Here is a 24,926-nt window from a genome sequence, read left to right as displayed (position 1 = left end):
GGCGCGAGACAGGCGCTCCCTCCCCGCCACTCAGCCCACAGGTGCCAGGGACGCACACTCCGGTGAGAGTGGAGCCCTCTTCTTTTCTTTATCCAAACGTTTTACCGGAGCCTGGATGGGGCGCAGCCATAGGGAGATGGGCACGAGTTTCTTCCGTTCGGGATTCCTCCTCTGATATGACAAGTGGCATTCATCACTTTAAAGATGATGATGTTTGCGAGAGCAAATATTATTTTGCTGTAATTTTATTTTGCTAAAGGCAGTTTGTAAATTGTTTGGGTTGGGAGTTCTGGAAAACCAACCCCATTTTCATATCGGATTCCATAATGAAATGAGATGCGCACTCCCACAGGGACGGCATACTCGCTGCGGGCCGCGTGTGGCTCTGAAGCCGGAGCTTGGTGGCAGGGGGGCCCTGAGGCAGGGGACGGCCCCACGAGGCAGGGCGTGTGCAGTGACCTGCTCCCGGGACAGCCCAGTGGGGGTGGAGGTCAGCTGGCTCCAGGCCCTGTGCCTGGGTGGGGCCCCGGGGGCGGCACGCGGGGCCTGACCCCGGGTACGGGAGCTGGTGCCCTTTTCTGTGGGGCAGTGTGAGCCTCCTGCTCAGCAACGGGGTCCGAGAGTCTGAACAACCAGCCCAGGAACCCCATGAATTGCCGGCAACCCCAGGAGCTAGGAGAGGGGCCTGGGCCGAATCATCGCCAGAGGAAACCACACCCGCCAATGGCACCTCGACCTTGGACCCCTGGCCTCCAGGCCTGTGGGAGGATCTCATTTGCCATCTCTGTCCCCCGTCTGTCCTTGGCAGTGGCGGCCCCAGGGCAGGCACCCGAGGCTGGGTTGGGGCTCCAGCAGAGCAGGGTTGAGCGCGCCCTCAGGGAGAAGTACATGACTGTGTTCGGTGTGGGCAGAGAGGGCAGGGACGTTTCGGTTTCAATTCCTTGGGCACCCCTGCAGCCTGGGTTGCTGGATTTATTTTGATTGATTTTTTAAAGACAAAGGTAAAGCCTTTTTTGCAACGTTCTCAGACTCAGCATGCGTCGGAGTGTCCCCGGAGGGCTTGTTAGAACACAGATCCCTGGGCCCTGTCCCCGAGCTGTTGATGCGGCAGGTCTGGGGTGAGCTCGGAAAACTGGCTTCCTGAGGCTCCCGTCTTGCCAGGGGCAGGTCCGGGGTCACCTTCTAAGAATGACTGCTTTATGGAGCTGAACGGGTAAATGCATAAATAATTCAAATCATAAAATAGAATCCCCGACCTTCCCGAATGAAGAGGGAAGAAGAGCTGACTGAGGTGATCATCACGCCCACCCGGGGGCCCTGCCACACAGCTGATTTTATCCCGCACCCCACGCCAGGCGCCCCGTGAGGCCCCATTGACCTGATACCTGTCGATCCTCACAACACTCCCGAAGGCAGGTCCTTTCACTCTCCCACTTGAAGTGGGGAAACAGAGGCACAGCGCGGTTAAAAAAACCTGCCTAAGGTCACACAGCCGTAAGCGGCAGAGGCAGGATTAGAAGCCAGGAGACGGGCCCAGCGAGGATGGAGGCGGGTTGCTGGATGTGTCTGGAGCACGATTCAGAGGGGCGCACGTTCATTCCATCCGGAGCTGGAGCCGGGAGGGCCGAGGAGACGGGCCTGAGGCCGTGGGAAGAGCGCAGTAAGATGGGCAGGTCCGTGGGGAGACGGGGGCCCCCTCGGGCTTCTGCTGGCATCTGGGGAACGTGGGTTTCTTACTTCAGACACCAGCAGAGGCTCAGAGCCGTACAGTAGTGTTGATTGTCATAGTAAATAGATCGTAATGATTTGTAATTAGCAATTCACTTTCTGCGAGAAGATTGTTTCTCAGTTGCTTGAAAATAGTCCTTGAGTTTCTCCAATATTCCCTCTGCAGTTGTACTTTACTGATTTGCAGCGAGTTGCAGCACTACAGTGACGAGAGGGCACAGAGTGAAAGCGAGCCAGGCCCGGACCGGCCCGCGGGGCCGCGAAGCCCCGAATCTTCCAGCGCCGACTCTAGGTGTCTGGCTCTAGTGTTGAGCAGCAGAAAGGGGGAATTCTAGGTGGGAGAGCTCTTTGGGGGCCTCCCCATAACCTGTAGGTCAGAGGGAGGGGCCCGAGGGGCTGCTGGCCACAGCCTTGCCCGCGAGGGTCCAGCTCCCAGGAGATGCTCAGCAAGCAGGAGCTCAGAGGAGACATGGGGGATGGGCAGTGGGGGCCATCGCCATGGACCACTGCGGGGGGAGGCGGGCCGGCTGCACATCCGGGGGCAGAGCTGGGGCGCAGGACCCCGGCGGAGCTGCGAGGGCGGGAGGGCAGAACACCACCACAGACGTCTGCCTGGGCTGTCGACCAAAATCCTGCAGACGGGGGCTCCAACCTGTCGTTCCCTGTTACATTGCTCCCCTCCTGCTCTGGGGGCTAAAGTCCGAGACCCAGGCCAGGACATGTGGACGCCAGGACGTGTGGACGTCACCGCCTCTGCCCCATGTCCTCAGGATGGCTGGCTCATGCACTCGCCCTCAGTGGGGGGCCCAATGTCTGAGGCTGAGGGGGCCCCCGAGGAGCTCCCCGCACAGCAGCGGCTTTGGGGGACAGGGAGGAATCCAGGGGGCAAATTCTTCTTCCTGCCTCACGGATGGCCAGGAGCTGAGACGGAGCGGCCAGCATGGCCTGCGCCCCACATTCTTCCTGCCCTCCTGCCCCCCGTCCCCTTACCCCTTCCTGTTTTCCTTGCCCTCCCAACCCCACACGCCCCAGCCCTCCTGGCCTGTCTCTTCCCTCCCTCAGCTGCCCTGGATGGAAATTCCCGATAAAGCACGGTGCTCAAGCCTTCCTCAGCTTCCCCGTCTGGGACGTCCGGCAAGACCAGCAGAAGCTCCGGTCACCAGGCTGAGGGGCTTTCCTCCGGCAGGCAGTGGGGTCCACTGCTTTGGGTGTGCAGACAGAGCCGGCCCTCGCCTTCTGGCAGCGGCGCACGGGGTGGACGCTGACTGTCGGAGTGCACGGCGCAGGGCGGCCCACATGGCCACCGCAGAACCCAGGTCGGAGCGCTGGCCGCCGGGAGGGCACAGAGGGCGGGGGGAGAAGCCGTGCGGGGAGGTAGCCTGTGATCTAGCGTCTGAAACAGAAGGAAGGGCCTGCGCTGACCTCAGATGGGTTTTGAGCTGGGCTGCCCGGGCCATCCCGGGGTCCTGGACCCTTTCTGCCCACTTCCTCTGTGGCAGTCACTGCCCGGGATGGCCCCCGTGGCACATCTCGAGGGGCGTTACCAGCTGAGGGGAGCTTATATTTAGATAAAGGCCCAGCAGATCAAATTGTTCAAAACGCCTCCTCCTCAGGGGTAGGGGGATTCGCACCTGAGGTCTGACTGCGTGCAGGGGGCAGGGCTCCAAGCTGCTATCCCCTTGCCCAAAAAGGCAGGGGGGAAGGGGACCTGCGGTGGTCGGGCGTCCCTTGGAGCCACGTCAGCCACGGGGATGTGCTCAGGAGAGAGAGCTGGCCTCCTCCATCCCGTGCCCCTGAAGTGCTCCCCGTGGTCTGGACACAGACCCCAACAGTTGGCAAACCACTGCCTCCCAGAGAACTCGTCTTGGCCACAGGGGCCGCGGAGCTCGGGGTGCGCTCACGAAGCCCAAGCGGCTCGGCGGGCGGTGGGGGCACAGAGGACTGGTGCCCTGCCTTCCCACGGTCACTGCTCGGCCTGCGCCGCCCCGGCGGCCACTGAGCGCAGGCCCACGAGAACAAGAGAGGGAGGGAAGGCAGGTGGCTCCTCCACGCAGCAGGCCACGGGGTGCCCCGAGAGCCGTGTGCGGAGACAGGAGGGAGACTCGATGTGGCCTGGGGGTGGCGTTGGGGGCCGGCAGGGCGGCTGGCCCAGGGGCGGAAAAGATCCCGTGGGGGCGGGAGAGACGACCCGCCACTTGTGCGGGCGTGCCCCGGGGACGGGTTACAAACCGTGGAGCCGTGGGCTCGCAGTGGGCCTGCCGTATGCTCTGGGGCCCCACAGTGAAGGCGGCCGGCGGCGTCCCAGACTCTTAGCCCAGAAGATTTTGACTCGCAGGGAAAGCTCTTGGTCGGATTTCCCACCCTCTACGTCAGGTGGCGCTCACCTCCCACAAGACTTCCGGCCTGGCTCTTGGCTGCGAGGACGGGAACGTGCTTGCCGGCCCCTGCCCGTCTGGTTGTTCCCCCTGCGAGGTGGGCAAGGGGGAGGTGCGGGCAGGGCCGGGGGCTGGCAGGGGACCGGGGCGTCACCCGCGCCCAGTGCGCGGCAGCTACGGCTGGGGCTGTGATTGTCCGTGAGCGATAGGACCCACCTCTATCAGGACCGGACAGTGCCTGCCACTTGGGCTGCCGCATGTTTCTTGCACCTTCTGCAAGAGCAGTGTGTGTGTGTCTGTGCGTGATGTGTGAGATGTGTGTATGTGGGGTCTGTGTATGTATGTGATGCGTGTTTGTGTGACGTGTGTGTGTGTATGATATATGTGTATATGTGTGATGTGTGTGTGGTGTGTGTGAGATGTGTGTGTGTGTGTGCGTGCATGTGCGTGTGCAGGGCCCAGGCGGCAGGAGCAGGGGTGGCGCTAGCAGAGTCCTTGGTCCTGCACCCTCCGTCCTCTGGACACTCTGCCTCCTGGTGCGTCTCAGCCATCTGCCTTTTCAACAAGAGGGGACTGTCCTGTGGGGGGCGCTGGTTTTCATCTTCCCCGCGCGTTTCTGTGGTGGCACTCTGTGCTCCTTTGTGCCCTGCACACCTGGACCAATGGAGCAGGTGCTCTGGATGGGACTGGGCCGCTGTGGGGGCGGAGGCCACCTTAAGGAAGTGTGGCATAGGTGGTCTTCACTGTATCCTTTTGCACAGAAAGATGTCTGATGACACAGGGCAGCAGGGGCCCTGGTGAGTGGCAGGTGGATGGCAGGCGGATGGTAGGCAGATGGCAGGTGAGTGGCAGGTGGATGGAAGGTGAGTGGCAGGTGGGTGGCAGGTGGATGGCAGGTGAGTGGCAGGTGGGTGGCAGGTGGATGGCAGCGGATGGCAGGCGAGTGGTAGGTGAGTGGCAGGCGGATGGCAGGCGAGTGGCAGGTGAGTGGCAGGCAGATGGCAGGCGAGTGGCAGGTGAGTAGCAGGCGGATGACAGGCGGATGGGGGCAGGTGAGTGGCAGGCGGATGGGGGCAGGTGAGTGGCAGGCGGATGGCAGGCGAGTGGCAGGCGGATGACAGGCGGATGGGGGCAGGTGAGTGGCAGGCGGATGGCAGGCGAGTGGCAGGCGAGTGGCAGGCGGATGGCAGGCGAGTGGCAGGCGGATGACAGGCGGATGGGGGCAGATGAGTGGCAGGCGGATGGCAGGCGAGTGGCAGGCGGATGGCAGGTGAGTGGCAGGCACTTGGCTACAGGCGCTTCAGCCAGTGGCTGGAGGCATGGACCGTGCACCCGTGTGCTGGTGAATAGGCCCAGCAGGCGAAGGTCCTGGTGCCAGTGATGGCCTGGAGCGTGGAAGGGCGCTGCAGCTTGCCTGGGAGCAGACGCTTCATTCGCACTCTCGGCGCTGTTGTGTTTCAGGTGTGCAGCACGGTGAGGTGACAATTCTCTACACTAATCATTGCTCACCTTGATACACAGCGTTAGCGCAGGGCTGTTGACGGTGTTCCCCACACTGTACTGCTTACCCCGTGACTCGTTTACTTCTCCCTGGACGTTTGGGCCTCTTCACCCCCTGCTCCTCTTCCCCATCCCCCATCCCTCTGGCAGCTGCCAGTCTGTTCTCTGTATTCATGAGTCTGGTTCTGGTTTGGTTTGGTTTCTTGATTCCACATGTGAGTGAGGTCATATGATCATTGTCCTTCTCTGACTGACTGACTTCACTTGGCATAATACCCTCTAGTTCCATCCATGTTGTGGTAAATGGTGAGATCTCATTCTTTATTGTGCCTGAGTAATAGTCCATTCCACACACACACACACACACACACACACACACACACGCACACACGCTCATCAGTGGACGCACACTTGGGCTTCTTCCGTATCTTAACTGTTGTAGACAATGCTGCTGCAAACATCAGCGTGCACGTATCTTTTCAAATTAGTGTTTTCATTTCCTTTGGGTAAATACCCAGTAGTGGAATTACTGGATCATAGGGTAGCTCTATTTTCAACTTTTTGAGGACCCTCCACACTGTTTTCCAGAGTGGCTGCACCAGTTTGCATTCCCACCAGCACTGCACGAGGGTTCCTTTTTCTCCACATCCTCACCAACACTTTTTGTTTCTTGTGTGTGTGTGTGTGTGTGTGTGTGTGTGTGTGTGTGTCTTTAATTTTAGCCATTCTGACAGGTGTGAGGTGGTATCTCACCATGGTTTGGATTTGTATTTCCCTGATGATGAATGATACTTACTTAGCATCTTTTCATGTGTCTGTTGGCCATCTGGATGTCTTCTTTGGAGAAAGACAAGGAATGGCAGAGCAGAGCCGCTCGCCGACCGGCTGGCCGAGTCCGCTCCGCTTTCTCCAACGGGGCGCCCGTGATGGCTCTCCTGCCCGCACCCTTGACCTGAGAAGACTTAGCGCTTCATGAGTAATACACGCTTCTTGCAAAAAAACAAACATAATGAGAGAGAACACGTGTGTATGGGCCGAGTGTTTGGGGGGCTGTCACCCCCAAATTCATGTTAAGTCTTGTATTCGGCATGTGTTAAATGTAGTTTGGAGAGGGGGTCTTTAAAGAGGTCACTAGGTGGCCCTAATGTAGCAGGACTGGTGTCCTTACAGGAAGAGGAGATGTGACGACAGACACACAGGCAGGGGATGACCACGTGAGGACGGCATCCCCCCCCATCGAGGAAGGAGGCCTCAGCGGGAGCCGACGCTGCCGACAGCGTGACCTTGGACTTCTAGCCTCCAGACTGAGAGGGTGAACCGTTGTTTGAGTCGTGCCCGCTGTGGGGTTGTGTTGGTGTGGCCCCACAGACTACTACACCATGTACATCCCTGGGGGCCCTCCAGCGATTCCAGGGATGCCCTTGGCGGCGGCAGATCCTCCGAGTGTGAACGTGGACAGTGCCCAGGGGCTAGGGGGGCAGCGGGGCCGGGCGGGGTTCCAGGGTGGAAACAAGCAGGCGAGATCAGGCAGTGACGAGAGCCACGAGGACACTGAAGGGTGCTGCTGGGGAGACTGGGAGTTGGCGGGGTGGGAAGGGCCCCTGGAGGGATGTCAGAGAAACCTCCAGCATGGCTTTCCCCGCGTGCCTTCGCCTGGTCCTCCCAGAGCCCTCACGGAGCAGGTGGGGCGGCACATTACGCCCCTGGGACCATACGGGGAACTGAGGCGCAGAACAGCAAGATGATCCGCTCAGCCAGGCGAGAACCCAGTCCCCCCACCGAACCAGCCCTGCGACAGCAAGTCCAAGGGTCCTTCCGTCTGGGATGACCTCTCCCGTCCCCACCAGTTATGGGTCCAGACGCAGAGGCGGCTTGTGCAACAGAAGTCATTCCATCTCACGGGACGGAGGGCACCTGCCAGCCCGGCCTCCACCCCAAGCCCTGACCAGCCTTGAGGAAACGGGAGCATGCACACTCACTTCGAAACTACACCGTTCCCATCCACAGCCCGTCCCCCGGCGAAAAGATGTGCTTCTTTTGCGTGTCTAGACGTGACCCTCCTGTCCCTCCTCCTCTGCATGTTCCCAGGAAGTGATGGTGAGCTTGCTTTTAATGCCCCCACTGGTGTGCGGGCCAGGTCCTTCCCGGGGGCCAGCAAAGTGCCGTCCGGGGGCACTTCTCCATGCCTCTTTTTCCAGAAACAACTCCTCTTCCATTATTCCGAGTATTGGGGTTTTTAGAGTATTTTATTCCTCATCACAACATGTTATCATCTGCGCAGGTAATAATCCCCAGAACTCTGGAGGTTCTCCTCCCCTTCATACCAACACACTGGGTTGTTTCTTCTGGGAGTATTTCTGGGGCCCCCCGACAACAGCGCTGACTAGCTCCCTTTCCTACTTCTCACGCGGTAGGTCTGTGAGCTGGGTTCGGGCTCTCCGCGTGCATCAGAAATGCTGCATCGCAACAGGTGAACGTGTAGAAATAGCATATTTTTTGGTTTTTTTGAACGCCAGAGAACAATCTGAAAGCTGATTTGGTGCAAAGAAAAAAATGACAGTTTTTGTGTGTCTGGGGGGGAGTGGGAGGAGGGAGAGCCTGGTGGCGCCATCACGCCGGCTGCATGTCCCCTGCCTGCCTGCCCTGTGGACAGAGCCAGCCCAGGGCAGTGGCCACTGCCTTTACAAGGAGCCTGGGTCACGTTACCGATTTAGAGACCTGGGGGCCTTCAGGTCAGGATCTGCACACGCACGAAATGCCCACCTGGCCTGCAGAGTTGGCGGCAGCCCCCGGGGAGCTCCGTGGTCGGGCAGCATTTCTGCTGCGCAGGGCCGTCTGTGTCAGGTAGGGCCTCCAGGCAGAGTGCATGCAGTGGGGTTTAGGGCACAAGGGGCTTGAGGGCGTGGTATTGCCTGCAAAAGCTAAAAGGGGGCAGGACTGGGCGGACAGAGCCTCAGACCTCCACGCAGCTGCCCAAGCCTCAGAGCCCAGATGGCCTGTTGGGGGCGCCAGGCCCTGAGCTGACGCACTGCAGTACCCCACTCGCTCCCAAGCGCTGGGCTGTGCAGGGAGGGGGGCCTCACAGCTGGCTTCTGCTCGCCCTCCGGCCCAGCTGCCCTCCCTCTCTGCACCCCTGACTCTACCTGGGGACTCACTAAGGGATGCTGAGGACAGTCCACGGCTATCAGCTGTGCGGCTCTCGTCAGAACAGGCCCTGCGCTCAGCTCACAGGTCCTCAATCCCCACAGCTCGGTGGCTGCATCCGGAAGTTACCTCTCTCCCCGCCTGGCAGAGTGGGGCACCCACTTTCATAGCTATAATGAGCCCAGATTCAAACCCGGGGCTTTATCCCTGCGCTGAGGGCCTCCCCACGCGCTGCACATTTGCCCGAGGTCTGTCCTCCGCAGGGCACTGGCTTCACCCACTCCTGTGACCTTAACTTTGACCTTCAGGCTGCTCCCCCCAGGCTTCCCCCCAGGGCGGGCCTCCACTTAATATTCTCCACTGACACCTGACATCTCGTGTGACTCGGGATCTTCAGGCTGAACTTCATTTCTCAACAGCCACCTCGGGGCGGGGTCGTAGTGTGTCCTGGGGGTTCCCAGTCTCTCTGCCATGAAAAATCCCTTTTAGGGTTTTTGCCCCTAGAGAAGCCCATTTTTAAAATAATTTGTCTCCTGTGGGGCTCCTGGGTGGCTCCGTTGGTTAAGCCTCTGACTCCTGATTTCAACTCAGGTCTTGATCTCGGGGTCGTGAGTTTAAGCCCCGTGTTGGGCTCCACACCCAGCATGAAGCCTACTTAAAATACTACTACCACCTACTAGTAGTAATTTGTCTCCTGAAAAACTTACATTTGTAACCATTGCTTTTCCTGCTATGTATGAATTAAAAACATATAGCATCTATCCATTTGAGGCTAGGGGCTAACGTGCTGGAGTTAACCAATTTCTAGGAAAGTTACTATCTTTAGTTTTGGTATCTTGGGTAAATATGCACTTTAGACTTCTAGAAATGTCTGAGTCAGCCCCACAGCCATAGCTCTCTTGGCAAATTCTTGGGGATCAGGGAAGTCTGGGGTGGGAACCTCCTTGCTTTATAGGAAAGGGAACAAAGACCCAAATGGGTCATGTCCCTGACCAAGGTCACAGGCTAAGCTCCCAGCCTTGTCTCTCAGTTCCCCGGAGTGACGACAAGGTGACATCCATCCGTGTTCAGCTGCTCCGGGAAGCCCTCCTCAGCCCGGACCCACCTGGAGCCCACACTGCCACCCGTGCCCTTGAGTGGCCTTGGGCAGGGCTCGACTGGGGAAGCTCTCCAATGAGAGAGACTCTCTAAATGGGAAAGACTGCTTCTAGGCTTGGAGGCAGGCAGCTGTCTGCCCTTTGATCTTAGGACCACCTCCTGGGCTCTGGTTTACTTACCTGTGAAATGGGATCAAGCCAGTTGGGTCAGAGATTTAGAGCAAATAATGAATGGGGAGTCCTCTCCCAGGACCTACATCCCCCTCATCCCCCTCGTGGAGGGCGGTCAAATAACCCTGCCCTGCTTCTTAGTCATGCACAAAGCCCCTCTGTCTGCACATGTGTGCCAACTAACACCCTGGGTAAAACTTGTCCTTTCCTCATTTTAAGTTAGGCAGCTGGGGACCTAAGTCCCTCTCCCAACTCAGAAACCATCATTGCTGGGGCCGCCTGGAGCCCCGCACAGCGGCTGAGTCAGGGTCTGGAGCCAGGCTACGGCTCTGCTGTGCACAGGCGGCTGAGACCCTGGCCTCCCTGGGCCTCAGTCTCTCCAAAGGTAAAACAGCTGCCAGTAGCGTGCACCTCAGGGCTGGGTCTTGATAAGTAGGTGAAATAATGCACATAGATAATAAACTCAGTAAATCTGAGTGAGGACCACGTTTCCCGTCCATCTGAGCTCGTGCTCTGCCCAGGGCCCAGTAAGTAGTTAAGGGCTGGTTGGCTCACTTCCAAGTTTAAATGTTTACTCTGCTTATACGTTCAGTTGAGCTTTTCCAGATGCAAATTCCTACTAGCTTAGGTCTGAATGATCATAGATTCTATCTGAATATAGATTAGATGACATTGATGATGCTTTACTCTGTTGAGACAAATACAGTATTTTGAGCTGATCTAAAAGTTCGAAGTAACTATTAAGTGGCCATCAAGTGTCTAAACGATGAGGTACATTTAATTCGTTTTTTAGAAGTATTTATAAAATGTGTGCATACAATAAATTTAAACATTACTACCTAGTAACAATAAAGTTGCCTTACCCCTGTCCAGCCAATAACAGTCTCACATTGATCCTTCCAGAAGTTTTCTGGGTGTATAGATGGGTATACTGCTTCTCAATATGGGAAAGAGATCCTTGTATACACATTGCCCTGCATCTTCACTCTCTGTCTTTTTTAATTTAACAGATCTTGGAGATTATTTAATATCAGCATATGTAGAACCACATTAATTTTTTAATGTTCTAAATTAAAAATATTATTCAACGAATATGCTGGAGTTTATGGAACCAGGTGTCTATGGGTTGTTTCCAGATTTTTGTGAATTATATGCTGTAAGTCAGAACATCCTTCTATGCACATCTGCAGGCGCCTGTGGGAATTTACCTCTAGGACAAGACAGAAGAGGGACTGCAGGCTCCAGGGTTTTACGAGTAATACATTTCCACCAACACTGCAAGCCATAACTCCGTTTTCAAGCATAAGGGAGTTGTGAGTAGAACAGGTGCATGTATGTGTATTTTATTTTATTTTAGTCCAAGTGTTTTCTGAAATAATGGGAGGAGGTTTAAAATAAGACACAGCAGACTGCAACAGCGCCTGGTGTTTTAAATAGTTTTCCAGTGAAACCAGTCCAAGTTCAGGAGGTCCAGCTTGACCTGAGGACCTGAACAGGCGGCGAGTCAGGCGAGGTACCCAGTGGAGAAAGCAGAATGGAGAGGACCCTCCTCCTGGCTGCACTCCCTGGGGCTGTCCAGGCTGGCCGCCCCCAGGTGCTCCGTGGGGAACTCAGGCAACCCTGTCCAGCTCGGGCGCTCTTCAGGCAAGAGGGGAGAGCGGTCAGTGACCTGGGAGCAGCGGGGTACACTAGCGAGGCCCGTTCCAGGCGACCGACCCCCCCCACCCCGCCCCAGTTCCGGGAAGCTTCCTCCAGGATCAAATTGATACAACGTTGCCGGCCTGGTGCCAACTATAAATAAGTCAAAGGGCGCTGCACGTGGGTCTGAAATCTATCCTCCCGCGGAGCCGAGGCTCCCAAGACCGTCCCCACGGTGACGCGCGGGATCCACCCCCCCCCGCCGCGGCGGTAACCCCCCTTGGCCGTGACCTGGGCTAGGGGAGGAGCTCACGCCCGGAAACAAGCCGGTGCCCGCGGGGGTGAGGGGACCCCAGGGAAATGGGGGGGGTTCGCGGGGTCGCCTGACCCGCGGTGCTGTCTCCCCGCTCCCCCACATACTGCGCCCCCACCCGGTCCCCTCCCTGCGTCAGTCCCGCCTCCTGACCGGCCTGGCTGGTCCCCCAACCCACGTGCCCCGCCGGCTCTGGTCCCCGCCCCGGATTCACGCGCGTCCCTTTCCCGACCTCTGCCAGGGCCCCTTCCCCGCCTGCATTCCGCCCCCCCGTCCCCCCTCCCCCCCCCGGCGAGGAACCCCGCTGTCCCGCGTCCCTCCCCACGTGTCCCCCGTCCCCCACGTGTGTCCCCCGGTCCCCCCCCGCGCGGCCCCCCCCGCACCCCCCCCGCGTGTCCCCGCGTGTCCCCCCCTCCTCGCGCGCCGGCGGAACTGTGGGATCGCCGCGCACAGGAAGTGGCGGGGCGGCGCGGCCGAGGGCGGAGGGCGGCGGGCCGGGCGGGGCGGGATGGGGGCCGGGGGCGGCGGGCGCCGCACTCGCTGAGGCCCGACGCAGGGCCGGGCGCGCCCAGGGCCGGAGCGCAGCGGCCGGAGTGGCCGTGGAGGCGACGCCGAGGCCGCGCGCGCGACGAGCAGGTGGCGGCGGCTGCAGGTGAGCGGCGCGGCCCCCACCGAGGTCGGGCCCTCCTCCCGCCGCCCGAGGTCGCTCCCCTCCCCCCGCCCCCCGCCGCCCCAGGTCGCTCCTCCGCCCGAGGTCGGCCCCCGCCCGAAGTCGGCCCCGGGCCCGCTGGCCCCGCGCCACAGTGGGCCGGCTGCGCTCCGCCCGGCGTGGGGCCTGCGGGAGGACGGGGTGGGGGGGCGCCGGGGGTGGTTCATGGGCCCGGGTCGTCCCCGCACCCCTGGCCTCCCCGGTTCCTTGTCCGGCGGAGGCCCAGGACACCTCCCTGTCTGCCCCTCTCAGGCCGCTGCAGCCTCCAGGGGAGGGGGCGGGTGGGGGGAGGAGGGGGGAGCCGCCTGGGGAGGGTCGCCCCGGGAGGGGCCTGGTGGCCGGGGCTGAGGGAGGACGTGACCCCCCCTTCCTCTCTCCCCGCGGACTCTGCTCGGGCCCGCTCTGCTCCCCCTGCGGATGCGAAGGCCCCCTGCCTGGCTCGGGGGCTCTGGGGACCTGAGACCCCGCGCGGCGCCCCTGACCCCTGCAGGCCATGGTCCAGGCTTAGTTTCACTTTTTGCTCAATCCGAGGGAGGGCTGCAGGTGGGGCTGCAAAGGGGGTGGCGTGTGCTGAGTTTTCAGATTTGACTTTGGCATTTGGACCAAGGCCGACTGTGAATTTCCACCGTTCCAGTCAAGTGATGGGGTCAGTCAGTGATCCAAGAGCTATCTGGGGCCGGAGCCACCTTCACCCCCAGGGCCACCCCCAGGACCCTGGAAAGGATTTTTAGCAGTTACAGCTACCTTGAAAAATTGTGCAGTTGTGGGTTTTTTTTTTTTTTTAACTTTGAGAGAAGTTCGGTGCAGTAGGGAAAATGCTTTTATAAATGGCTTCCTGGGCCTTTTTTTTTTTTTTTTAGCACAATGTTAACAGTCTTGTCTAAGGGAATACTTGAACAGGTAGGTTCCTTTTTGTAGGAAACATGATCTTAATAGAAGGTAAATGAGGACCGCTGGCCTTCGGAGTCTGGGACGGGAAGCAGCGCCCATCAGAGAAGTGACAGTCATCCCAGGGAGCCCAGGTGCACCACTGGTGTGCTGGTGCTGCTGGGGCCCGGTGTGGGGGGCTACACCCAGAGCCCCCACCCCCACCCCGTGCTCTAGGTTACAGCTCTGCAGGCTGATGATACTCACTTATGGGTTGCTAGTCCACGTTTCTCTGTTGAAAAGCTTCATAGGGAGTCTCAGTCAGATTCTGAACATTCCCTAATTTGATCACTTCCTTGCTGCCCCCTCTTCCTATTCTAGATCATCATGACTATGCACCCCCCCATCCCCCTCAAAGTTTTAGAATTAGCCTGTTACGGCTCACTTCTGTATCCATTTCTTGGTCACCCTTAGGGATCTCCATGATTACATTGTTTAAAAGAGAGACTGCATGGGATTGACAGGGTGGGAAGAGCCCCCTGCTTGGCCCTGGAAGGTACAGTCCGCCTTAATGTCTCGGGCCAGATGTCATGTGTATGCATAGTGGCCATGCGTGGCCGGAGTTTGCTCTTCATGCCACCCGTGTGGGGCCCCACCTGGAGAATCTCTACCAAGAGGTCTGTGTCTTAACAATAAACTGAGGCGTGTGTGAGAGCAGGGTGAGAGGCAGGGTTGTAGGATGGTCAGGGAAGATGCAGGAGGGATATTTCAACTGCCTACAGGGAGGGTGCCCTCGGCCCTGGGCTGGCCCACGTGGCAGGCTCAGCGCCTGCATGAGTGCTCCCTGGCCCGAGCACAGGTCTGTGGGCCGGCACTGGGGAAGCAAACAAAGCAGATGTTTTATTTTGAAAGGTAGAAAAAGTGTATCCACCAAGGTGATCTGGGCTGTCCATTTTTACTCCTGCTTCCCGCTGAGTTCACCCCGATATGTAGCCCGTGGCCTGTGTTCTCTCTGATCACACTTCAACCTTGGAAGAGAGTGGTCTGCGAGAACAGAGGTCTGGCTACCTGCCGAAGGTTAGGTCACAGATCAGCGTGACCAGGTTTAAACTAAGATGCACGGACTCCCATCTTCTGAGACCCCGCAGTCTGCTAAAAGTCCATAGATTTTCATCTGGGGTCAAATCAGAGGTAGGAGGGAAATATTGAAATCCTTGTAAACAGGGAAAATAAAAAACAGAAGTTGTGTTGAGAAGAGCCAGATTCACTGGGTTTTTTTTTTGGAGGGGAAGGGTCTGGTTAAATTGTCCAATCACATTTTACCCCTGAAATGCACACCTTCTGGTGACTTTCAGCCTGACTTAACATGGGAGACGGGAGGGCACGGCTTACGGTGTGGACCAGGTGCCCCTCACTGTTAGCAGCGGCCCCTGTCACATCTGACAAAAGCAGTAGCTTCCATCTCCAGCCCTTTCTTCTCTCCCTGGCCTTGTCAGAACTCGAAGAGTTTACTGGTAGAAGTTGTGGCTGATTGATATTTATAGAGCAAAGGACCTGAGTGGCTACATTTGTCTGTTTCCTTTTAAGTGATTTGTATAACGTAAGATCTTTAGTTACTCAGTAAGGTCAGACTGAATTTTATAAAGCAATTACTCAGAAATTTCATAGATTTGACTTTTGGTTAACCAAAGAATATTTGAGGCTTTAAATGAGTTGTTTCAAGTTGTAAGGGAAAGTGTTGTGACTTACTTGCCCTTCCTAAAACTACTTCGTAATAATCTTAACATTCATCGCAAATTACTAATTTCAAAATGCTGCATTTTAGGCAAACACATGAGTGGTACGTCCTTGGACAGGGTTCCTTTCAGTTATTAGAAGAATTTGCCATGTTTGGATTATCTTTGCGGAGCGAAGTGTGAGAGGTGGTGATCTTGGGAGGGCATCTGTGCGACGATTTGGGAGGCGGCGGGCGGGCTGGGGGGAGGCCGGCCCCCGCCCTCACTGCAGATGCAGACGCGTCCAGATGCGGACGCTGTGGTTTGATCGCTGTCCCTTCCCGAGCATAGCTGGAAGGGTCACAGGTAGGGTGTGCATCCTTCAGTGCTGGTGCTAGCAGATCGATATGTGACAGGCGACATTCTTCCATACGACTCAGAACCGAGGCTGGGCACGTGGTAGGAGCAGCGTGCCAGTGGCCTGGAGGCCTGTCCCCAGGCGACTCGGGGAGGCCATGCATTATTAATGTGGATCTTCTTGATTCCTTTCTGAAAGTGGGTGGGGAGTGAAATCAGTAATAAAGAAAAACGGTAATGAATTCTGCCACGAGCAGTAGTAAAAAGCTGTGTGCTACAAGGAAGTACCTTCAGCCAGATGTGTCACTCAGCGGCGAATTGTATCCCCTATGGTGGGAACCTGGTGGGGGAGCTAGGCTCTCTTCATCACGTCGTTGGCTGACCTGGAGACTTTAGAAGCATGTGCCGACGTTAAAAGTGTCCCCTGCCTCCTCACTGAGGCTTTACATATTGTCCTGTGACAACAGCTACAACGGTGAGGGCTCTGTGAGGTGTTCCATGTGCAGATTATGTTGTCTGATTCGTGGAAAAGCCCTGTGAGGACAGTGGCTTCGCGCCATTACACGGATGGAGAAACCGAGCAGGGAGGGCTTGGTGGGGGTTGCTCAGCTAGCAAGTGATGAATCTAGACTTCAAAGGTCTTCTCGAATCCAGAGCACCTTGATACTCAGAAAACTTAGTCATGAAAAATCTACATTTTTGAAACTAAGTGGTTGGCTTCGCGCAAGTAGTCATTTAAAAACTTTTTACTTCCAGAAGGCTACACCTGGTGGACTGGGGATCAGAAATCCCCATCTGAGATGGTGGAAACAGATACGTGCTAGATATGATGTTGCATTGGGGAAAAAGTCAGGTTATGCAAATTCGTGTGTGCTCGGCTGCCTTGTGCCCTTGGTGGGAGCAAGGTGAAGGGCTGTCCTGGGGACAAGTGTAAGGAGTGCACCGGTGGTTGGTCCAGCGTTCCAAGCACTGGTTTCTAGTGGAGACCACTGTCCAAGTCTAACTGGAGCCATTGAATGAATGTGCCTTTTATTAGGAAGATACACATCACCCTCATGTTCAGAGAGAAGTCCGTCAACTGGTACACCTTGCAAAGTAAGGCTTAATAGCAGCGATTTTTGCCAAAATGGGCCAGAAGTCAATCCTTACATGGAGAGTGCATCAGTTTGGGTGACGTAGGAAGCAGGTGCCCAAAAGAGAGGGGCAGGAGGAGGCCAAGGGGCTCAGGGGCGGGGCGCTGGGGGCCCTCACCGTGTTGGTCTGATGAGGTGAGAGGAGCTAGCGGTGGTGGAGAGCTGGGGAGGGAGGACCTCTCATGCAGCTCGGAGAAGGTCTCAGCCAGGGGGCCTCTGGCTGGGACTGCCCCCAGCCTGGGAGCCCGGCCTCCCTCAGGCCCGGCTGTGCATGGAGGGCGCATTGCCACCGTGTGGCAGGTTCTCCTTTGAGGGGGGTCTGAGTGTCCCAGCCCCGTGACTGCCTCACAGATAACATTTAGTGACTTCCACAAAAGTGGAAGGATGTGGTAAAAATAATCTTCCAGTGCTGATAATTGCATGGCACAGGTAGTGTTTTGGTTTTGTTTTAGAAAAACCCTGTGGTTACGGCAGATCTCCTTCGCTGGGCCTGGCGGTGAGCTGGTACCCGACAGCAAAGCATCCGGTGCTAGGAAAGAATTGGGGGCTTCCAGATGGTCGTGGAGGGCAGAACACACACACGTTAGCACATGTTAGTGGTTATTTTCAGCTGTGTGAGTCAAGGGGCGTACTACTATAACTTGGGTCCTAGCAAACATGTTAGAAAATGCAGTGCAGGGCCGCCTGGGTGGCTCAGTCGTTAGGCGTCTGCCTTCAGCTCAGGTCATGGTCCCGGGGTCCTGGGATCGAGCCCTGCATGGGGCTCCCTGCTCGGCAGGAGGCCTGCTTCTCCCTCTCCTGCTCCCCCTGCTTGTGTTCCCTCTCTTGCTGTGTCTCTCTCTGTCAAATAAATAAATTAAAAAATCTTTAAAAAAGAAAGAAAATGCAGTGGCAGCCTGCAGTTCACGTCTGGTTCCAGGCTAATGTGGCATTTTCCCGGAGCTCCAACTGCTTTGTGCCCTTCGCTTCTTTTCTTTATAGTGTAGGGAGTTATTGGGTACAAACATTTCTTTTTTGGTGAATAAAACTACATAAAAGTTGTGAACACAAGTTCTGACAGAGGCCAGGCAGGAAGGGGAGCCAGGGGAAATGTAGGTGTGAGACAGAGGATGGCGGCTGTGTGGACAAAGGTGATGGCTGAGGCCTCTTCTCTTGGGCATGCTCGCCGGACCCCCAGCGCTGACCCCCAGCACTGGGCACTGACCCCCAGCGCTGACCCCCAGCACTGACCCCCAGCACTGGGCACTCACCCCCAGCGCTGACCCCCGGCACTGGGCACTCACCCCCAGCGCTGACCCCCGGCACTGGGCACTCACCCCCAGCGCTGACCCCCGGCACTGGGCACTCACCCCTGGCCTCTGACCCCCAGCCAGCATGACCCCCAGTTGACATGGCCAGGTGAATGCAGGACGGGAGGAAGTAGATCTTTGGTCTGCTAGGACAAGGCAGAAATCTGGTTTTTTTTTTTTTTTTTTTTTTAAGATTTCATTTATTTATTTGACAGTGAGAGAGGGAACACAAGCAGGGGGAGTAGGAGAGGGAGAAGCAGACTCCCTGCTGAGCGGGGAGCCCGATGCGGGGCTCGATCCCAGGACCCCGGGATCATGACCTGAGCTGAAGGCAGATGCTTAACCGACTGAGCCACCCAGGAGCCCCTGAGAAATCTGGGTTTTTATATGCAATTATTTATTTTTAACAAACCGCAGACCAAATAAAAAAATATTGCTGCCCGAGTTCAGCCTATAGGTCACAATTTTTACAACATCTAGTCTAAAACATTTGTTTAGTTTTTGAAATAAAGTAACTGGGCTAATGAAAGGAGGACCAAATGGGCACTTCTTAAATGCATGAGAAGCAAAAACATGGATAACAGAAACCCGAAGCTTCATGTGCAGATGAAAACCAAAATGTTGTTCATCCATCTCAAGCAGGGCTGCTGGAAACAGGATGGGGGTTCTCTGATGGTGTGGGGAGGGGACGAGGAGACGGCACCCAGAGTCCGTGTCTGCCGGGAAACGGGAACTCCGTGCGTCTCTAACGTGTGTGCAGGAGGCCCTCTTCAAGTCAGCACGAAGATCAAGTCCGGGAAAAATGTTTACAGAATGTGCCCGAATGCTCGCTGGACAGCACTCCTAGTCCGGACCCGTGTCTGCGGAACCCCCTTGGCCACTGGCCTGCTGCAGGTTGCAGCCACCGGGTGGCGAGGCTCTGGCCGTGAGTGTGCCCGGCGGCCCCGCTCTTTCTCCGCCGTGTGTCCCACGCTGCACAACGGGGGACGCACGTGCTCTCGAGCACTTGATCCTGTCATGAGTTCTCGCAAATGGAGTGGATGCAAAATGTCCTGTCTAATTGTGGCCTTGATTTGCATTTCCTGCTTGATGGTGCTGAGCGTCTCCCTGCACCGATGGGCCGCCGGTGTTCCCGCCCTGAGTTCCTTCACCTGCTGTCCTTACCTGTGGGTCTGCACCATCCATTGTCTCGTGTGTGTGCCTCCGGCCTTCTCCCAGCTGTCTCCTGTCTTCTTTGTTGATGAATAGGACCGCCTGATTTCCTGTGGATTCACCCACCTTTCCTTTTGTGGGTGCTGCCTTTTGCCTGTTGCTGAGAAGTCCTTCCCCGCGCTGGGGCACTCATGCGCGCTCCCACATTCCCTTGTGGAAGTTCTGAGGTTTGGCTCCCACCTGAAGGCCCCTCATCCCTCTGGAGCTGACTCTGTGGTGTGAGAAGCAGGGAGCCCAGTGCTCTTTTGTCCCCACGGGAGCACCGCTTGTCCACAGTGGTCCCCGCCCCCCTGGTGGCACTGCGGCCACGTGGCCACGTGTGTGGGCGCCCTCTGTCTGGTTCTCTGTCCCTCTGGTCGGTGCGTCTGCTCATCCTTCCTGCGGGGTCTCGGGAGCACCTGGCCAATCCTGCTCTTTGCTTCTCTGTGTTACGTGTTAAAGTCGGCTTCTGAAGTCTCATGAAAAACTGTCAGGATTTTGACTGATATGGCACTGACTGTGTAGATGAACTGGGAGGAATTTTTCGCCGTCACGGTCCATTCTTCCTGCTGGGAACGTGGCCTGCGTCTCCATTAATGCAGATTGTCTGTGGCTTCCAGTGAGTCTCCCCCACGTTCCTCAGCCTGCCTTACGTTTGCACTTACGATTACTCCCAGGGGCCCTGATGACTTCTGTTGCTTTTCTAAGTGGCATTTTTAAATTTTATTCTTTATTAAAAATTTTTTCTAACCCCTGGTTGGTGTTGAGCAGAAATACCTTTGATTTTGGGTATTGCTTTGATAGCCAGTCACCTTACCAATCTCCATTTCCTGTCATTTATTTTTAGATATTTAGGACTTTCTTTTTCTTTTTTTAATTTACTTATTTATTTGGGGGGGGGCAGGGGCAGAGGGAGAGGGAGAATCTCAAGCAGACTCCCCGCTGAGCATGGCTGTGGGGCTCCATCTTGCGACCCTGAGACCGTGACCTGAACTGAAACCAAGAATCAGACGCTTGACTGACTGAGCCCCCCACGTGCCCCCCCTTCCCGAGTTTTTCTGTGTGGACGTCCTGTCATCTGGGAGTGGTAGTGGCTTTGTCTCTTGCTTATACCTTCTTGTTTTACAGACAGTTTGGGGCCTTCAGGACAGTGTTGAGTGGAAGTGTGCGACAGGGTGTCCCGGTTTTGTTTCTGATTTTAGGGAAACGCTGCCGTTTCCCTTTCCGGTGTTGGCACGACAACTAAGCAGTTCTTTTTTTACTTTTTAGAGAGGGGGAGCAGAGGGAGGGGGAGAGAGAGTCCCAAGCAGACTCCCGCCCAGTGCAGAGCCTGACGTGGGGCTTGATCCCATGACCCTGAGATCATGACCTGAGCCGAAACCACGAGCCAGAGACTTAACCAGCTGAGCCCCCCAGGCGCTGCCCCCCCCGCCCCCCCCAGTCTTAGCTCTGAATCCTCCCGTTGCTCTGCCTGGGAGCAGAGGTGGGGAGACAAAGAAAAATATAAAGAATAAAGACTCACCTGCACGTCAGGAAGATGTGGAAGTGGAACCCAGAGAGGTGTCGGCCACGCACCAGGGGCTGCGACATGGAAAGGCTGCAGAAACCCAGTGCTCGGGAGGATGTGCAGCAAGTGGGCGCCGCGCGGGAAGGCCACGGGGTGGGGCCTGCCCTGGAGCCGGTTCACTCCTGGGCGTGCACAAGTACGCGTGTATCGGGACCCCCGTGCAGGACGTCCCGGCAGCTGTGGTCCTAATGTACAAACCCTGGAAACGCTCTAAATGCCCGTCTCCAAAGAACACGAGGAGGTAACAGCTTCTGGAATAGTCACACGGCGGGGAAGAGGACAAGGCAGTGTGTGGCCGTCACGGGCATGTGCCGAGCCAAGGATGCGTTCGGCCTGGTTCCGTTCCCGTGGACACAGTGCCTCACGGCTGGGCTCGGGAAGCGGCTCCCGGCGGGGCGGGGAGTGTGCACAGCTCCTAGGGGCGCTGCAGCAGTTTCTTCCTCGAGCCGCGTGTCGGTCACATGGGTATGTGTGCTGTGTGCACTTCCCTGTGTGTATATTACACTGCAATCAGAAGTTTTAAAAAAAGAGTAAATGAGAAAATTATAGAGACAGAGGCAGGTAAAGGAATCCAACAGATGTATCATCAGTGAACCAAATAGCCCGACCAGGAAACCCACATGGTGTGGCCGCCAGCGATGTTCTGGAAGCTTCTGTCACTAGAGAGGCTGGTGCTGAGCGCCTGCACCACCCGGACCCTGACCCAGGGGGGAATGGAGAGACCTGGCTTGCAGATACTCCCGAGGCCCAGGGACCGTGCCTGTCAGGGAGAGGAAAGCAAGCAGCCCGCTGGGGGTGGGGGTGGGGTCTCAGGAGAGAAAACGGGCCGCAGGCTTGTCCGGACACACGGTGCTTCCAGAGCCCGCCGGGAAAGCGCCAGCCAGCTGCAAGGACAGTCAGCTCATGCGTGTGCCCGCAGTGGTGGCAGGGGGGAGGCACATGGCTGTGACAGTAACAAGGGCCATCCAGCCAGTGCGGCCGACCTGAGAGTGAGCGGCCCCGCCTAGTGGGCTGCAGCCCATGGCAGGCAGCGTGCTAGCAGGCAGCCAGACTCCGAGGTGCCTTTGGCCCCAGCCAGGAGTGACCCAGGCTGCAGGCCCCACATCCCTGAATGGGACACACCCCGCCCGGGAGGCTCCTCACAGTCACACCCGACCAGGGTGTCAGCCACGCTCCCAGGACACATGCTCCAGGTACCCTCTGCTGGTGTGAGGTGACCTGACCAGGGTTAGGCTCAGGCACAGCCCAGGGGCCTGTCTTTGGGGGTGGCTGGCTTCCTGTCCCTCAGGGGAAGCTCCTCGGGTTTGGAGCCACGTACATGGGGTGGGGGAGAGGGGTGAGAACACCTTTTCAAGCTCTCGTTTTGGATGATGACGTGCCGGGAGGGGACTCGAGAGTTCAGCGGTTCCTTCCCATGGGGGGCAGGAGGACGGTGTGGCAGGGGCACCGATATTAACATACCTTCTTGGACGATGTCGCCTGTTCCAAATGGTGAAGTTACAGAAACAGAGATTGCTTATTTTTCTGTATATGCTTCCTTTCAGCTTAAGAAAGTTGTCTTGTTTCTAAGAATATTTTGCTGAAAAGGTTTTACAAAGACTTCTTCTGCATGTATCGAGCGGATCATGTACGATTTTTCCATTCATCTGTTACTTTGGTGAAGTACATGGGTCCTTCTTTGCCTTCCTGGAAATACCCCAGCTTGGCCGTGGTGTATTATTTTTTGCTACGTTACTGTGTTGGCTGGTGGGTAATACTTCGTGGGGGATTGTCTGCACCTGTGTCCAAAGTGAGTTTGGCTTATAATTGTCCTTTGTCACATCCTGCCCTTGCGTGGTCCGGTCCGAGTGGGCCAGGCTCCTGATGGGTGGTGCTGCCTCTCTGCTGTGCGGCAGGGCTCCTGCAAGACCGAGGTCGCCTGTTCTATGTGTTTTCTTGCTCGCGACCGGCCTCGGTGTGGATCCACGATTAGGTCCTGGTTCTGTCTCTTTAAGAGCCGCAGACCCGTCAGGGTTTCCAGTCCGGTCTGGATACGGTTTGGTAGCTTCTTTTCCCAGAGAGTAATCTGCACGTGCTCGCTGTTGCTGTGTCACCGTGTCATCCCCTGCTTCCGCGGGGCAGGGGTCCGGGCGTCGCCGGGTCCTCAGGCTCGGGCTGCCAACCAGGTGCTGCCGCAGCTGTGGTCTTCACCCGAAGGCTCGACGGAAGGGCCCTTTCCAAGCTCACTCCTGCTTTGTCGTCAGGATTCAGCCCCTGCCACTACTTGGTCTGAGCGCCCCCCAACACGGCAGCTCGCGCGGCCGAGTGTGCCGGCAGGACGCAAGTCCCGGTGCTGGGAGGCCTCATCCCACGTGGCCCTCCGTGGCTCTCGTGAGCCCCTTCTGGGAGAAGCCCGTGGCGAGGGGGTTGTGCCGGGCTGTGAACCACGGGGGTCATCTTGGGGCTGTCGACCACCTTCTCCGTCGCATTCACCTTCTCCGTGTCTTGGTGCAAAGGTCATACTATTTTCTTAGTTTTCAAATCTCTCTCTGACATGAAGTTCCCTTTCGTTTCTAAAATTGTTTTTGCTTTTCTGTTTTCTTGACTCCTCCTAGCACAGGTTTCTCTCTATTACTTTATTGCTGTTGACGAAGAGCCTGCGTTCGGTTGGCGGCTCACCGCCACAGTTCCTTTGCCTTCCTCGCCTTTATTTCTTGCCATGTTCCTTGGGTTTATTCCAGTGTCTCTTTCTAGGCTACTGAGTTGACTCATTATTATTCTTTTACTTCTGTATTACTTTTTCTAAGCAAAGCTTCTTAATTTTGAGACCTGATTTCTGTCCTCAGACCTTCGGGCTCTCCCTGTCCCCGCTCTGCTCTGCTGCATGCCGCGTGTTGGGGTGCAGCGCTCTCCCTGTTCAGTCTTGGCACTTTTAAATGCCCTTGTTCTCTTGTGACCCAGGAGTGAAACAGAAGGCGCTTTTACTTCCTAAATGCACAGCAATTTTATTACTGACGTCAGCTCCAGCACCTTGTGGGCAGAGGCCATGGTGTGTGTGGCGCTGAGCGTCCGGCCGTTTTTGAGACTTGGATGGCGTCACGTCACGCGCGCTGGCCCATGCAGTGGCCGTCTCCGGTTCTCTCCGGCCGCTCTGCGCTCCCTCCCTCTGGCGGTCTTCCGTCTCACTGCGGGGGGGCTTTCTTCTCACTCATCCTGCTCTGGATTCCGTGTGCTTCCTGGAGGTCAAGTGTTGTGTCTGTTCATGATTCTGGAGAAACCCTGGCCGTTAGTTTGCTGAGCGCTGCTACGCTGTGTCGCACCACCCTCCAGCGTCTTCACCCTTGTTCATGCTGCTTCTCTGTCATTTCGTGCTGCATCCCGGGCGGTTTCTTCAGGCCCCCAGCTCTGCCTCCCCCCCTTGCCTGCTGTGTAACCAGCTCATGCAACTTTTCCTTCTCTTTCGGGCGCCTGGGTGGTTCCATCGGTTAGGCATCCGACTCTCGATTTCAGCTCAGGTCATGGTCTCAGGGTCGTGGGATCGAGCCCCACGTTGCACTTGGTGGGGCGTCTGCTTGAGATTCTCTCTCCCTGTCCCTCCCTACCTGCCCCCTCCGCCCACTCATGTGCACATGCGCACACGCGCTCGCTCGCTCGCTCTAGTAAGTAAATCTTTAAAAAACAAAATTCTCTGCAGTTCCTTCCAAATCTGCTGCTCTTCTTGCTGGGTATTCTGTTCCTTGCATGGATTTCGCTTTCCTTTTTATCTCCAAACTCTTCATATACAGCAGCTAATAATATCAAATAATGAGGATGATAATCACAATAATACCAGAGTCTGCATTTCTTTTTTTTTTTTTTAAAGATTTTATTTATTTTTGACAGAGAGACATTTCTTGAGGGTTGAATCCCACCACTTACCCTGCTGCCTCTCATGCCCGGAAGCCAGTCTCTTGTTTAAATTTGCGTTGTGGGCTGACGTCTGGGTGGGCCCTGTCCGTAGCTTCCTGCAAGTCTCCCCGGAGAGGTTCTGCTGCTGCCAGGAGTCCAGAGTGGGACTGATCTGGGAATGTGTTAGTTCGTTTTTCTTTCTATCTTTTTTTTAAAGATTTATTTATTTTAGAGAGAGTGAGTAGGGGCAGCAGAGGGAGAGAAT

General features: G+C 56.6%; 1 protein-coding gene across 1 annotated transcript in view; it reads left to right on the top strand.

Annotated features, from left to right (window-relative positions):
- Positions 1-12,528: 12,528 nt before the first annotated feature.
- The window catches only part of AGPAT3 (1-acylglycerol-3-phosphate O-acyltransferase 3), an 86,176-nt gene continuing 73,778 nt past the window's right edge, over positions 12,529-24,926 (top strand). Inside the window, exon 1 of the mRNA XM_028126441.2 lies at positions 12,529-12,618. The gene's annotated coding sequence lies outside the window, so the exon portion shown is untranslated. The remainder of the gene's footprint in view (positions 12,619-24,926) is intronic.

Source organism: Eumetopias jubatus, unplaced genomic scaffold (assembly GCF_037043125.1).
Source record: "Eumetopias jubatus isolate StellerSeaLion01/CBP00866 unplaced genomic scaffold, mEumJub1_p1.0 scaffold_1, whole genome shotgun sequence".
NCBI lineage: Eukaryota > Metazoa > Chordata > Mammalia > Carnivora > Otariidae > Eumetopias > Eumetopias jubatus.
The sequence above is the reverse complement of the archived record's forward strand: the minus strand, read 5'-3'. Positions and strand labels throughout refer to the sequence as shown.